This window comes from Oncorhynchus mykiss, chromosome 4 (assembly GCF_057628025.1).
Source record: "Oncorhynchus mykiss isolate SJ-2025 chromosome 4, ASM5762802v1, whole genome shotgun sequence".
Classification (NCBI taxonomy): Eukaryota; Metazoa; Chordata; class Actinopteri; order Salmoniformes; family Salmonidae; genus Oncorhynchus; species Oncorhynchus mykiss.
In genome coordinates, this window is record NC_143025.1 from 49,970,258 (window position 1) to 49,985,333 (window position 15,076).

Sequence of the window (15,076 nt, forward strand, 5' to 3'; positions counted from 1 at the left end):
TGCTATTTAGAAATACTGTTGTTTTAAAAAAGGATGGCTTGTTTTCTGGTTCATATTAAGCCATCCATAGACTACCCTTAACATAGGCTACTAAGGCTGGATCAACAGCATTGCATTGTCTTTTTTATCCTGGCCTTTCAAAGTAGCTTATCCATAAAAGGTGTTTAAATGGTCTATTCATCAAAGTGCCTTGATTTGAAAATATACTGCACATTCTAAAGCATAGACACATATGCTTACCTGCAAACTTAATTTTGCTTGTTCAAGTATGCATCCCCATCTCCAAAGAGCACCTCATCTGGTTATCAAAGACACGCTCCTCCAAACATATTTAAAATTATTCAGGCCTATAAGTGCAGTATCAACAGTAGGCCTAAGCAATATTTAGCTTATTGAGAACATGCCTCACACATATAATAAAATATGTTTTTATTTGAGGAGAAGTGCAATGCGTAAAGACATGTAGGGTAGGCTATAGGCTTGTTGAAGCCAATTACAACAATGTTGACTTCAAACATTTTTACATTTATTCATTTAACAGATATTCTTGTCCAGAACAACTTACAGTAGTGAGTGCATGTATTTTCATCCTGGTCCACCATGGGAATCAAACCCACAACCCTGGCGTTGCAAGTGCCATGCTTTATCAACTGAGCCACAAGTGACCATTGAGCAAAACCATTTTTTTTACTGTTGCTATTACTCATTATTGTAGCCTATGCTATTTCATAAACTGTGGTATTAATACACAATGAACCAGGACCAGAGAAAGAGTGATTTTTTTTTCACTTTCAGTTTCACTTACTTAGCTAGCAAATGCAGCTGGCTATAAGTTACTCAAACACCAGGCTCAAACCAAGGGATGCAATACTAGCAAAGCTGGCTATGTCTATCCAACACGACACTGAAATTCTTCCAAGTCAGATAAGCTTTTTGTTTTATTAATTTATTTCCAACGGGGCCAGCCGGTGTAACTGCTTACTGACTATACACTGTAACGTTACTGCATGATTGTAGCGGGTTTACTAACGCATTAGTTCAATTAGCTATGTTGACTAGGATGTTACATTAGCCAGTATGGGGACAACAATGTATGCTGTGTGTAGCAGTTATGACATGGTTTGGAACGTTTTTTTTTGCCTGGTCACATACAGCTGATGCGTTGTTCATTGAAGTCCACAAACTAAGGAACAAGTGAGAGGAGGAGAGTGCATAGAGGCTAGAATGAATACAATGTGACTGCTATGAAAGTGAACTGTGTTTATGTGCGATTCATTCCACCAATTCTGCTGAAAAATATTTCTTAAACGGAAGCAAACGAACCCTACATTGTAAACTTTTATTTTAAATTGCCATGCTCTACCAACTGAGCCACAAGGGACCATTGAGCAAAAACATTTGTTTACTGTTGCTATTACTCATTACTATAGCCTATGCTATTTAATAAACAATGGTCTAGGACTAGAATATTCCGTGCCCTGAGCCCAAGTGGAATTGATGACAATGCATAGACTGTGAACAACCTTGAGACAAATGCAGTATTAAGCCATGGAACGTGTTGATTGGCTAGTGAATGGCCAAGCCCTCATCACACCTACAACTTCTTTATTCATCAAAACCCATGCTTTTCGCGCCACTGCTAGCTATTGCACTCATAATTCCAGCTGTGAAAATAGATAACATATTTCTGACATACCCCTAGAGCTATAGCACTACCTTCAGTGTTTAGATGTACCATTGCGTTGGGTTTGTTAAAGGTAGATTCAGCGAAATGATGTTGCCACTAGCGATATTGCAGATATTGAGATGAGCGAGATGCAAGACTTCGCTCTCACAAAGTCACGCACAGTATCTGATAATGTGCATCAATTCGCTTCAGGCTGTTCACAGCATGTTAGCCGGGGCACCAAAACAGCAGAGAAGTTGACACTAGCGCTTCAACGCTATTAATTTTGTGGAAGTTTACCCACTATGCTGTTTACCTTCTGCATCTACGTCATATCGCTGACTCTACCTTCAAAATAGAGACCTTTGTCTCAGGATCTTTTATATAACTTCTCGAATCCCTGAGTCGACTAGGTTAAATATCTGTCAGTGCCCTTGAGCAAGGCACTTCACCTTAATTGCTCCTGTAAGTCTGCTAAATGACACACAACAAAAATAAATATGACACTGAGGATAAACTGAGTTGAATGTTTGAATCCACGTTTGAGGCATGTCTTGGATGATTTGTCTTGTTATTTGCGTCTTTGGATGTTGGGCAATGTGTAACTGCGTTGGTGTCTTTGGTCTTATTTACATGTGTAGAGTCATGTCGGAGCAATAACTTCAGTTTTGTCACTTATAATAGTTGTGCAGACAGTCAAAAATAACTTGGGTTATTGGCAGACACCCCTGTTGTCGTTCACCCCGGGGTTATGAGTAAATATTACCACCTACACGCTTGACAGGTCTGTCCCAATAGATGACCAGAGCAGGAGTGTTTTACTTTGTTTCCCCGCCAAAACATTCAGGTAAACACACAAATGGTATCTATCTTGCCGACAGCCAGTGCAGTCCCATTACAAAACAAAGCCAAGCTGCATCAGGATAGGAGGAGAATGTTTAGAAGTGGGGAACAAGTGAGCTCAGACCCACAGGAAAGTGTTTGACAGGCCATCATGCCTGAGCTGTATTTACATGTACTGGTGCACTGACAAATTACTCAGTCATTCAGTATTCAGACCCCTTGACGTTTTACAAATGTTAGTACATTACAGCCTTCTTCTAAAAGCCTTCTTCTAAAATTGCTTAAATAGTTTTTTTCCCCTCATCAATCTACACACAATACCCCATACTGATATTAAAAAACTTTGGTATCACCTTTACATCAGTCTTCAAACCCTTTACTCAGTACATTATTGAAGTACCTTTGGCAGCGATTACAGCCTCGGGTCTTGGGTATGACGCAACAAGCTTGCAACACCTGTATTCTCCCATTCTTCTCTGCAGATCCTCTCAAGATTTGTCAGGTTGGATGGGGAGTGTCGCTGCAAAGCTATTTTCAGGTCTCTTTAGAGATGTTTGATCGGGTTCAAGTCTGGTTCAAGTCTGGAATCTGGCTGGGCCACTCAAGGACATTCAGAGACTTGTCCCAAAACCACTCCTGTGTTGTCTTGGCTGTGTGCTTAGGGTTGTTGTCCTGTTGGAAGGTGAACCTTTGTCCCAGTCTGAGGACCGGAGTGCTCTGGAGCAGGTTTTCATCAAGGATCTCTCTGTAATTTGCTCCGTTCATCTTTCCCTCAATCCTGACTAGTCTTCCAGTCCCTGACGCAGAAAAACATCCCCACAGCATGATGCTGCCACCACCATGCTTCACCGTAGGTAGTTAGCAGTGGGAAAAACAAATCAGGTCATGACACTTGGCATTAAGGCCAAAGAGTTCAATCTTGGTTTTCATCAGACAAGAACATTTTGTTTCTCATGGACTGAGAGTCCTTTTGGTGCCTTTCGGCAAACTCCACGTGGGGTGTCGTGTACTAAGAAGTGGCTTCAAGTCTGGCCATTTTGCCGTAAAGGCCTGATTGGTGGAGTGCTGCAGAGATGGTTGTTTTTCTGGAAGGTTCTCCGATCTCCACAGAGTTACTCTGGAGCTCTGTCAGCGTGATCATTGGGTTCTTGGTCACCTAACTGACCAAAGCCCTTCTCCCCCGATTGTGCAGTTTGGCAGGGCGGCCAGCTCTAGGAAGAGTCTTTGTTGTTCCAAACTACTTCCATTTATGAATGATGGAGGCCACTGTGTTCTCGGGGACCTTCAATGCTGCAGACATTTTTTGGTAGCCTTCCCCTACACAATTGTGTCTCTGAGCTTTACGTGCAATTCCTTGAACTCATGGCTTGCTTTTTGCTCTGACATGCACTGTCAACTGTGGGGCCTTATATAGACAAGTGTGTGCCTTTCCAAATCATGTCCAATCAATTATATTTACCCCAGGTGGACCCCAATCAAGGTGTAGAAACATCAAGGATGATCAATGAAAACAGGATGCACCTGAGCTCAATTTTTTGTTTCATAGCAAAAGGTGTGAATACTTAAGTAAATAGGGTATGTTTTTTATTTGTAATACATTTGCAAACATTTCTAAAAAAACTGTTTTCACTTTGTTATTATGGGTTGTGTGTAGATTGAGGACATTTTCTTATTTAATCCATTTTAGAACTTGGCTGTAACATAACAAAATGTGGAAAAAGTGAAGGGGTCTGATTACTTTCTGAATGCACTGTGTATATATATACGTATATCTGTATATATATTTGCAGCCAGGGATCCACTTGTGCCCCTGCAAACCCACAAGGTTTGCAGCTTGTTCAATCCCAGTGCTAGGCAGACTTCTTTTTTTTACCCCTATCCCAAACTTTGACCCTTAAATGAACTATTCAGTAATTATGCCTAAACTTAACCTTTGAAATGTTTAGCCTATGGACAAGAGTTTGGACGTTTGATTCTACAGTGAGAGCTTCTTGTGTTTGAGTTAAGCTGACTCATCAAGACACTGGTAAGAGGGAGCCTAAAATGGAAACTGTCATTGATGCAGTCATTGTAAAATTAAATGGAACTTTGACAATGCATAATCATGACAAACCTTGGAACACTATATATACAGAAGTATGTGGACACCCCTTCAAATGATTGGATATGGTCATTTCAGCCACACCCGTTGTGGACAGGTGTATAAAATTGAGCACATCGCCATGCAATCTCCATAGACAAACATTGGCAGTAGAATGGCCTTACTGAAGAGCTCAGTGATTTTCAAAATGGCTCCATCAGGATGCCACCTTTCCAACAAGTCAGTTAGAGCCCTGCTAGAGCTGCCTTTGTCAACTGTAAGTGCTGTTTTTGTGAAGTGGAAACATCTAGGACCAACATTGGCTCAGCCGCGAAGTGGTAGGCCACACAAGCTCACAGAATGGGACCGCCGAGTGCTGATGCGTGTAAAGATTGTCTGTCCTCGGTTGCAACACTCACTACCGAGTTCCAAACCGCCTCTGGAAGCAACGTCAGCACAATAACTGTCGGGAGCTTCATCAAAGGGGTTTCAATGGCCGAGCAGTGGGGTACAAGCCTAAGATCACCATGCACAATGTTAAGCATCGGCTGGAGTGGTGTAAAGCTCGCCGCCATTGGACCTCAAACCCATCGAACATCTTTGGGATGAATTGGAACGCGATTGCGAGCCAGGCCTAATCGCCTAACATCAGTGCCGACCTCACTAATGCTCGTGGCTGAATGGAAGCAAGTCTCCGGAGCAATGTTCCAACATCTAGTGGAAAGCCTTCCCAGAAGAGTGGAATCTGTTATAGCAACAAAGGGGGGACCAACTCCATATTAATGACTATTTTGGAATAAGGTGTTCAACGAGCACATGTCCACACATTTTTGTTCATGTAAGGTATTTTAGCTATTTCGTAGCCAAATTATTGTATTTATGCTTTGCTTTCAAATTGTTTTGATGATCTGTTTTATTTGACTAATTTGAATATGAATCTTCCAGACATTTGTGCATTTTGTACAGTAATCAGCCTTTTTCTTTGTGTCCTGCTGTTTCACTCCTATTGAATCAATCATAGCATGCCAACACAGTTTTAGAAGAGACCGTTGCATACGTACAAAAATGCCCCAAAACATGAATGCGCCAGTTCACGCAAAAGATGGCATTTACAAAAACTGAACTTGACCTGAGAATGTGCTTCTCCTCCTGCAAACTTTAGACCATGTGTAGCCTACGCACAGATTCTAGTGGTTGAAGTATTGCATTGCAAGAACGCAAAAAGTAGTAGCCTTGTGCAAATGGGGAATATATGACACTCTTATTCATAACATAAACAGGTTGTCACGCCCTGGCCATAGAGAGGCTTTTTATTCTCTATTTTGGTTAGGCCAGGCTGTGACTAGGGTGGGCATTCTATGTTCTTTTTTCTATGTTTTTGTATTTCTTTGTTTTGGGCCGGGTATGGTTCTCAATCAGGGACAGCTGTCTGTCGTTGTCTCTGATTGAGAACCATATTTAGGTAGCTCTTGCCCACATGGGTTTTGTGGGTAGTTGCTTTCTGTTTTTGTGTCTGCACCAGACAGAACTGTTTCGGTTGTTTTGTCATTCAGTGTTCTGTTCTATTAAATAATGATGAACACGTACCACGCTGCACCTTGGTCCTCACCTTCTTCCACCAACAGCCGTTGCAGAACTACCCACTACCAACGGACCAAGCAGCGTGGTAAAAAGGAGGAATGGACATGGGAGGACATTCTGGGCGGGAAGGGATCCTACACATGGGAGGAGATCAAGGCTGGAAGGGATCACCTCCCATGGGAACAGGTGGAGGCAGCCAGGAGAGCGGAGGCAGCAGGAGAAGGGAACCAGCGGTAGGAGGGAACACGGTAGGCAAGGAAGCCCGAGAGGCAGCCCCCCCCCGAAAAATGGGGGGTAAATCGGGGAGTGTGGCGGAGCGTGCTTACCGGGGCGAGCAGGTGACAGGTGCTGTGGGGTGATGCGCACTGTGTCTCGGCCGAGTATTCACAGGCCGGTGTGCTCGGTGCCAGTGTCCCGCATTTGCCGGGTGCAAGCTGGCATCCAGCCAGAACGGGGGGAGCCAGCTATGCGGTCGAGACCGCCAGTGCGCCTCCACGGCCCTGTGTATCCGGTGCCTCGGCCAAGGAAGAGGCCGCCTGTGTGTCTCCCCAGCCTGGTGAGTCCTGTGCCTGCTCCCAGAACCAAGTCTCCCTCCTGTCCGGAGCTGCCAGAGCCCCCCTCCTGTCTGGAGCTGCCAGAGCCCCCCTCCTGTCCGGAGCTGCCAGAGCCGCCCTCCTGTCCGGAGCTGCCAGAGCCGCCCTCCTGTCCGGAGCTGCCAGAGCCGCACTCCTGTCCGGAGCTGCCAGAGCCGCACTCCTGTCTGGAGCTGCCAGAGTCTCCCACCTGTCTAGCGCAGCCAGTCTCCCTCCTATTCGGGGCCCGCTGTACGGGTCCCCAGTTCGGGGTCGGCGGCGAGGGAGGCGACCTAAGTGGGCCAAGACTAAGGTGGAGTGGGGTCTACGTCCCGCACCAGAGCAGCCACCGCAGTGAAATGCCCACCCAGACCCTCCTCTATAGGTTCAGGTTTTGCGGCCGGAGTCCGCACCTTTGGGGGGGGGGGGATGTACTGTCACGTCCTGACCTTCTTCAGTTCTTTTTTTTATGTCTCTATTTTGGTTTGGTCAGGGCGTGAGTGGGGGAGGGCATTCTATGTTTTTCATTCTGTTTTGTTCTGTGTGTTGTATCTCTGTGTTTGGCCTGGAATGGTTCCCAATCAGAGGCAGCTGTCAATCGTTGTCTCTGATTGAGAACAATACTTAGGTAGCCTGTTCCCACCTGTGTTTGTGGGTAGTTGTTTTTGTATTCTGTACCAGATAGAACTGTTTCGGTTTTGTTCATTCTCGTTTGTTGTTTTTTCATTCAGTTTTCAATTCATAAATAAAGATGAACACGTTGCACCTTGGTCCTCACCTTCTTCTACCCACGACAGCCGTTACATCATCGAACTCCCAATTACAATATGCAGAATGATCCGAATTCTGCCGTGTCTCGACGCAGATTGTGAGGCCAGAGCCACCGAAATCACCAACCTTCCTAATATTTTGCTCTCAGAGCTGCCTCAATTCGTCTGGGCATGGACTCTAAAGGGCATCAAAATTGTTCCACAGGGAAGCTGGCCCATAATGTCCTTTGGATGTTGGACCATTCTTGATACAAACAGGAAACTGTTGAATAAAAAATAAAAAGCAGTGTTGCAGTTCTTGACACACTCAACCCAGTGTGCCTGGCATCTACTACCATACCCTGTTCAAATGGACAAATCTTTTGTCTTGCCCATTCACCCTCTGAATGGCACACATACACAATCCATGTCTCAATTGTTTCAAGGCCTAAAAGTCATTATTTGAATCCTACAGACGAAGAACCATATGTGACATAAAAAAAAAAAGAGCTATACATAAAATAATTTTTGGACACCCTTTTTCTATAGTGAACCGGTTTCACAAGCTTTCCACGCGCTAATTAACAATAATTTAAAGATAGGCTCTCGTGGAATAACCGTTTATATGCACCACTCAAAATGAACGGACAACCACACAACTTTTCCGTTGCTGATGAAAATCGCTGAAATGTGGGAAAGAAACGTAAAACAAAACTAAAAGAATGGAAAGACAGGCAAAGGAAGATCTTACTGGGAAAACCCTATGCAAATCGTAAGGGTCAAGAAAAAACTGTCCAAAAGAGGTATGTGGAAGAACTGTATATCAAACAATCAAGCTAGCTAGCTATAGAGTACAGTGACTAACATGTATGTTCTGGGTTGTCTAATTTGTAACTATAGAGAAAACATATTAGCTAAAGTTCGTTGGCTACTAACTTATACATTATCGTTACAAATGTTATTGCTAGATTATAGAAGAAACATAGCTAGCTACTTTTTCTCCATCCACCGGATGATTCGACATGGCTACAGTAGCTTGCTAGTTATATGTAACATTACACTGTATCCTGCAGGGAAGAGCGTGTTCCACGACGTGCAGAAAGGATTGTGGAAAGTTGACTGATGAGGGCAAGCTGCATCTGTTCAAAAGTTTCTACACTGTCCCATACGAGAAACAACAAGCGTGGATTCTCTCCGGCTTAGAACAGGTTAGAAATAAGATAAAACGCCTATTATTATAATAGCTATATTGAACACTTGCATAGTTTAACTTTGACAGTAATGATACGTACATTAACGTTAACTCTAAAAGTGCAGTGTTACACAATGGTGCAATACAAACTCATTTTGTGTATAGGTTGGGAGTGTGTGAAAGATGATCAAGCAATACCCTGAATGTGCTACAGTATATTACATTTTGAATTTATCATTGTCAATATTTATTGGAGCATGAGGTGAAACGGAGACGTAAACCTGAGGATACAAAGGAGAACAAACGACGGAAACAAACCTACAAATACCATGTACAGCAAGCAGGCCAGAGATTGAATGTGTGCAAGGTCACTTTCATGTCTGTGTTCCAGCTAACCAACAGCCGTCTTCAGGCAAGTGAAAATATGAATGAATGTCTATATGAATGTCAATTACAAACATATTGTATTCTCTGTACTAGTTTTTAAGAACCTGCTAATTGAAATGTAATTGTTTTGGTCAGGTTGTTCAGGAAAAGTTAGGAGTTCAAGCTGAGGCAGGTGAGGTTGCAGGGTCTGGAAGATGGAAGAGGAAAGCATAGCAATAGGTAATGCCCTATGGATTCCAGCCTGGATTATTTCACTATAGCAGTGCTCTAAACAATCTTCTAAACATTAACATAGAGTATCGAATGGATGAATAGCGAATTCTGAAACAAAAATATAAAAATGTTTATTACTTTTAAACAAAATGATGGTAACTAAGCTGTCCAACTACAGCCTGAGCATTGAGGACTGAGTGCCGATTACCTTCCCCCACCCACCGGACGGCACTGGCCTAATTCTCGCCGCCCTACAGGACCCCCCGGCTACAAACGGCAATGGCGTGACCGGGATTTGTACCCCAGTTATAGCGACACAGTTGCACTCTAATGCAGGTCCCTAGACCATTGAGAGAATACAAGTTTAACAACATCTTGTTGTCTCCTCACAGGCCAAATTGGGTACATGCTACGGTGAAAGAGGGCATCAAGGAGCACATTCTATCTTTCCCAAGAACCCAGAACCACTACCCTCGGATGAAGAGGGATGTACACAGAGAATACCTCCGCCCTGATTTGAATTTGTTGTGAATGTACCGACGCTACAAAGAGAAGAATACCACATCATCTGCAAGAGTCTCAATTTCGGCCAACCCAGGAGTGACACCTGTGACACATTCTTCACTAAGATGTCAGCAGCAACATCTGAAGAGGAGAAGAGGAAGATTGCAGTTTAAAGTGAGTTGCACCATCAAAAAGCTGAAAAGGCCTACACACAGCTTCAAAGTGACACTGAGTGGGCTAAAGCCAATGCTGACTGCCATGTAATTTCTGTTGATCTACAGCGAGTGATGTACACCCCTAATCTGACCCACTCCAATGTCTACTACCAGCGGCATCTGTCAAATTTTAACCTTTGCATCCAGGAACTTGGATAAGAAGATCCTGCATACATGTGTGTTTGGCATGAGGGGATTGCACACCGAGGGTCCATTGAGGTGGCAAGCTGCATATTGAAGTGGGTGAAGACAAAATTCCCGCCAATCACCAAACCAGAGGTGCGCAAGTTGATCATCTTCAGTGACAGATGCTGTGTGCAGAATAACTGGCGGCTGCTCAATCTGAAGTCGATGCTCGTCTCAATGGGTTACTTTACCCAAGTTGAGCAGAAGTTCATTGTCATTATTTTCTTCCTTGTGATCGATCTTTTGCCTCCATCGAGAAGAGGCGCAAGGTGTCAGTCCTTCATACACCTGATGATGTTTCAAAGCTGATACTTGAAGCACAACCAGCAAAACCATTCAAGGTGGATGAGGATGCAATGTGAAGACTTCAGGCACCACCCAGATTCTGTCCTCAAGTGACCAGCTGGACTACAGATCACCTCAGTGAGGTGGTTAAAAGTCACAGGTATTGCATAGGGAATAGTTTACTAACATCACATCAACATGCAACATGTTGTTCTAACAATAAAATATCCTAATGCTTGACTGTGAAAGTTGTTTATTGATGTCAGGAACTTAAAATGTTTCAATTCTAATTTCAGTTGAGGATCCTTGGAATCTGTACGCCAGACAGAGCCACAGTCTATTTGAGGGATGGAAATTGTGGCTGATCTCCAAACCAAAACAAGGAGCTACACCTCAACCTCCCTATTTTGCAAACCACTGCCCTAGAGCATATAAGAGTCCTCTGCCCATCAAAAAAAAACAAGTACCAAGATCTGATGACCATGCTCAACTACTTTCCAGCTGCTGCATGCTCTATTTATAAATCACTGCAGAGTGAATAATTTGTTGTTAAACCAAGCTACATAATATTTTTGTAGGCGAAATAGCTCCGTTTGTTCTTCATGTTTGGCTGAGAAATCGCCCGAAATTGCGGTCACCACAACGCTGAAAAATATTCCAAATTAGCTCCATAATATCGACAGAAACATGGCAAACGTTGTTTAGAATCCATCCTCAAGGTGATTTTCTAATATCTATTCGATAATATATCCGTAGGGACAATTAGTTTTTCACTAGGACCGATTGGAATAATGGAGCCACCATTTGACCACTTACGCAATGTGGCCGCCTATGGCTATTCTTCAACAGAAATGCGTAAAACTACGTCACAATGCTGTAGACACCTTGGGGAATACGTAGAAAGCATAAGCTCGTTGATGGTAAATTCACAGCTGAATAGGGAGTCATTGGAACGCAGCGCTTTCAAAATCTGGGGCACTTCTGCATTGGCCCCCTAACACCAAGAGGTTTAATAAGGCAGAGCATCACTTTATTATAAACAGACTTATCCCATCTTAGCTACTACTGCATCAATATGTTTTGACCATGACAGTTTACAATCTAGGGTTACTCCAAGCAGTTTGGTCATCTCAACAAGATTTAGTTGAGGTTTATGGTTTAGTGAGTGCTTTGATCCAAGTACAATGTTTTTAGTTTTAGAAATATTGAAATACTCTTTTCCACTTGTCTGGCTGCTGCGACTGAATTTTAAGTGAAGGGGATGATGCTTTTTTATGAGTTTTAGGAGGTTGGGGTTGGTGGCTAATTCTTGATCTATACCAATTATCCTTCCCACCGTCTTAAACTTTTAGCAGGCCTGAGAGGATGGAAGTTCAATATGTAGCTAGATGTAAAGGGATAATGCTAACATTAAAGGAAATTAGGCTAGCAAGCAAGCATTTTAGCAAGGTAGCCTAGGACAACAAAAACGAAAAGAATGTACTGTATGAGTACGAGGCCTTTTCGGAAACTTGATAGAGAGAAACATTGGCGTATCTTTACAAGTAGGGTGAGTCAACATGTTCTCTACTTTTACAGATACGCGTGCACACACACACACACACACACACACACACACACACACACACACACACACTGCACCTGGACAAGTTGGCTAGTTTCACAGACATGTTTGTGAACTACTGAGCCATCGGTTCAATCAAACAGATTTATGGGGAAAAGGAGGAAGGGGGGGGGGGGGAACAATTCATTTAGCACCAAAACAGGACCGCTGGTGGAACCCCTGCTTCGTGCATCTTATAATATAAAGAGAAAATACAATACAATCGAGGAAAATCTACCGAAAAAGATTTATTAATGCCAATGTCAGCCGTCCATCAGTTGTTCAGCAATAAGAAACAAGCAATTTATTTCCCTCTTACTACCGGTGTCAGTAAACATGTTTCAAACAGCATTACATGATCATAAGAGCTAACACTGAGCCCCAGGAAATCTTGCAGTCCATTCCTCAAGACTTGATATTGAATTAGTGTCAGACAAGCAGTGTGGATTCAACTGTGTATATCTGGATCGCAGGTCTTTGGAGTACACAGCAGGTAATGACAGCACTGCATGCTGCACTTCCTCTAATGAAGACTCACCTTAAATTTGAGTCCTGTTTCCCAAATGGCACCCTATTGGTGTTTATAGTGAACTACTGAAAGTAGTTTCCTATAAAGGGAATAGAGTGCAATTTGGGACGTAGACCAAATTGGACTTCCTGCACATAACTCTGACAGCTTGTTATAAGTTGAACCTGTACTGTTCACAACACCTCTTTGTCTTGCGGTCTCCCCTGTGTGTGTTTTCGTGTTCTGAAAGTTCTCTCCTGCAATATATACAGTATATTTTTTAAAGTCCAGCTGCAGTTATATCTGTTCATTGACTGTTGAATCGGGGTTGGGCGTTGGGCTGGGTTTAACATCTCAAAGAAAACAGATTTTTCTTTTAAGGTGCCAGATAGGTGATTCTTCTGCCAACTGGATTTAAAGGCCTACTCTGATTTTTACAGCCATTTTTGATCAAATTATCAAATGTTGACCTCATGGACTGTCATTCCCCTATAGCTCCATTTTTTATTTGGTTACCAAGTTTCAGGGCTGCCGTTTTTATATTTTTCAAATTACGGACTGGGCCTTTATAGAACCTGTTGCAATGCCCTTTAAGAGTCCTGTCATAACTAGGCTGAAGTAATCCTCACTCAATGTCGCACATTAAAGTTAATTAATGTGAACAATTTACTTGATATCATTAATAAGCTTTTATAAAAGTAATTTACAAGTAATTACCAGTTCCCCCAAAAATATTTTGGGAGAGATCTGCTTAATTACTGAGTGATAAGATGAAAGAGTTTCATTTTCTTCTTCATCTCTTTTATATTTTTTAAGGATTTTTAAAACCATCATCCATATTTGCCAAAGCTTAAACCATAAGGAGTGACACTCTACCCTAGCTACCCTACTGTAAGCCAACACTAACGATCATAATCTTAGATGCCATAGGCACTCAGGTGTAGGTTTATAACACAATCACTTGTTTTTAACGTTGCTGCCAAAATCATTTTGGTCTACAATGTAATGACACAATCAGATGACATCCAAACGGACATCAACTGCCTTCACCTACATGCCTTTCTTTAACCTCTCTCTGGGATCGTTTGGGACGCTAGCGTCCCACCTCGCCAACAGCCAGTGAACAGAAATTAAAATTAAAATTCCTCAACCATACAAGTATTTTACACCATTTTAAAGATACACTTCTCGTTTATGCAACCGCTGTGTCAGATTTCAAAAAAGCTTTACGGTAAAAGCAAAATATTAAATAATCTGAGAACAGTGTTCAGCCACAAAAGCAAGCCATACAGTTACCCGACAAATTGTGGAGGCAACAAAAGTCATAAATAGCATTATAAATATTAATTTACCTTTGCTGATCTTTGTCGGAATGGACTCCCACTTCCACAAGAAATGTTTGTTTTGTTTGATTCCGTCCATATTTATGTCCAAATACTGTTTAGTTCACTATTCCAAAGGCACAATGTGCGAGCGCAAAATCCAGACGAAGAGTTCCATTACAGTTTGAAGAAACATGTCAAACGATGTTTACAATCAAGCCTTATGGTCTTTTTATAATAAATCTTCAATAATATTCCATCCGGACAATAGAGTATTCATTACAGAGGAAAAAGAAGGACCAGCGCACCCGAGCAGTAAACAACTGATTGGCCTCAGCCTAGTCCACTTGTTGAAACAGCTCTTATTCAACACCCTTCCACAATAGAAGCCTCAAACCACTTTCTAAAGACTGTTGACATCTGCTGGAAGCCTTGGGAAGTGCAATCTGGTCCTATAGACACAGCATATTGGATTGGCAATCACTTAAATGAAATTACAAACCTGAGATTTCCCACTTCCTGGTTGGATTTGTCTCAGGTTTGCGCCTGCTATACGAGTTCTGATATACTCACAGATGTCATTCAAACAGTTTTAGAAACTCCAGAGTATTTTCTATCCAATACTACTAATCATATGCATATATTAGCATCTGGGACAGAGTAGCAGGCAGTTTACTCTGGGCACCTTATTCATCCAAGCTACTCAATACTGCCCCCCTGTCACCAAGAAGTTAACTCAACCTTGAAATGAAGTCTACTCTTACTAAAAGATAAGACAATAACAAAGAAGAACCGGTCTAACAAACCATCCTCTGTCTGCCATGCAGTCTCTAGGTAGGATCTGGAGTGCTGTAGCTAGCAGAGAGCCTTGCTGTTGGTGTGGTGCAGTGTTTGTCAACCTGTGGTGCAGGTTGTATACATATATATACATATATATTATATATATATATATATATATATGTATATATTTTTTACCCATCTACCAATAGGTGTCCTTTGTGAGGCATTGGAAAACCTTTCTGGTCTATGTGGTTGAATCTGTGTTTTAAATGCACTACTTGACTGAGGGACCTTACAATTATCTGTATGTCTGGGGTACAGAGACAAGGTATTCATTTAAAAATCATGTTAAACAATATTATTGAACATAGAGTGAGTCCATGCAACTTA

General features: G+C 42.4%; 1 long non-coding RNA gene across 1 annotated transcript in view; it reads left to right on the top strand.

Annotated features, from left to right (window-relative positions):
• LOC149984043 (uncharacterized) overlaps positions 1-9,012 on the top strand; it is a 189,509-nt gene extending 180,497 nt beyond the window's left edge. The window contains exon 3 of the long non-coding RNA XR_016495313.1: positions 8,940-9,012. This is a non-coding gene — a long non-coding RNA (uncharacterized LOC149984043). The remainder of the gene's footprint in view (positions 1-8,939) is intronic.
• The last annotated feature ends 6,064 nt before the right edge of the window (positions 9,013-15,076 follow it).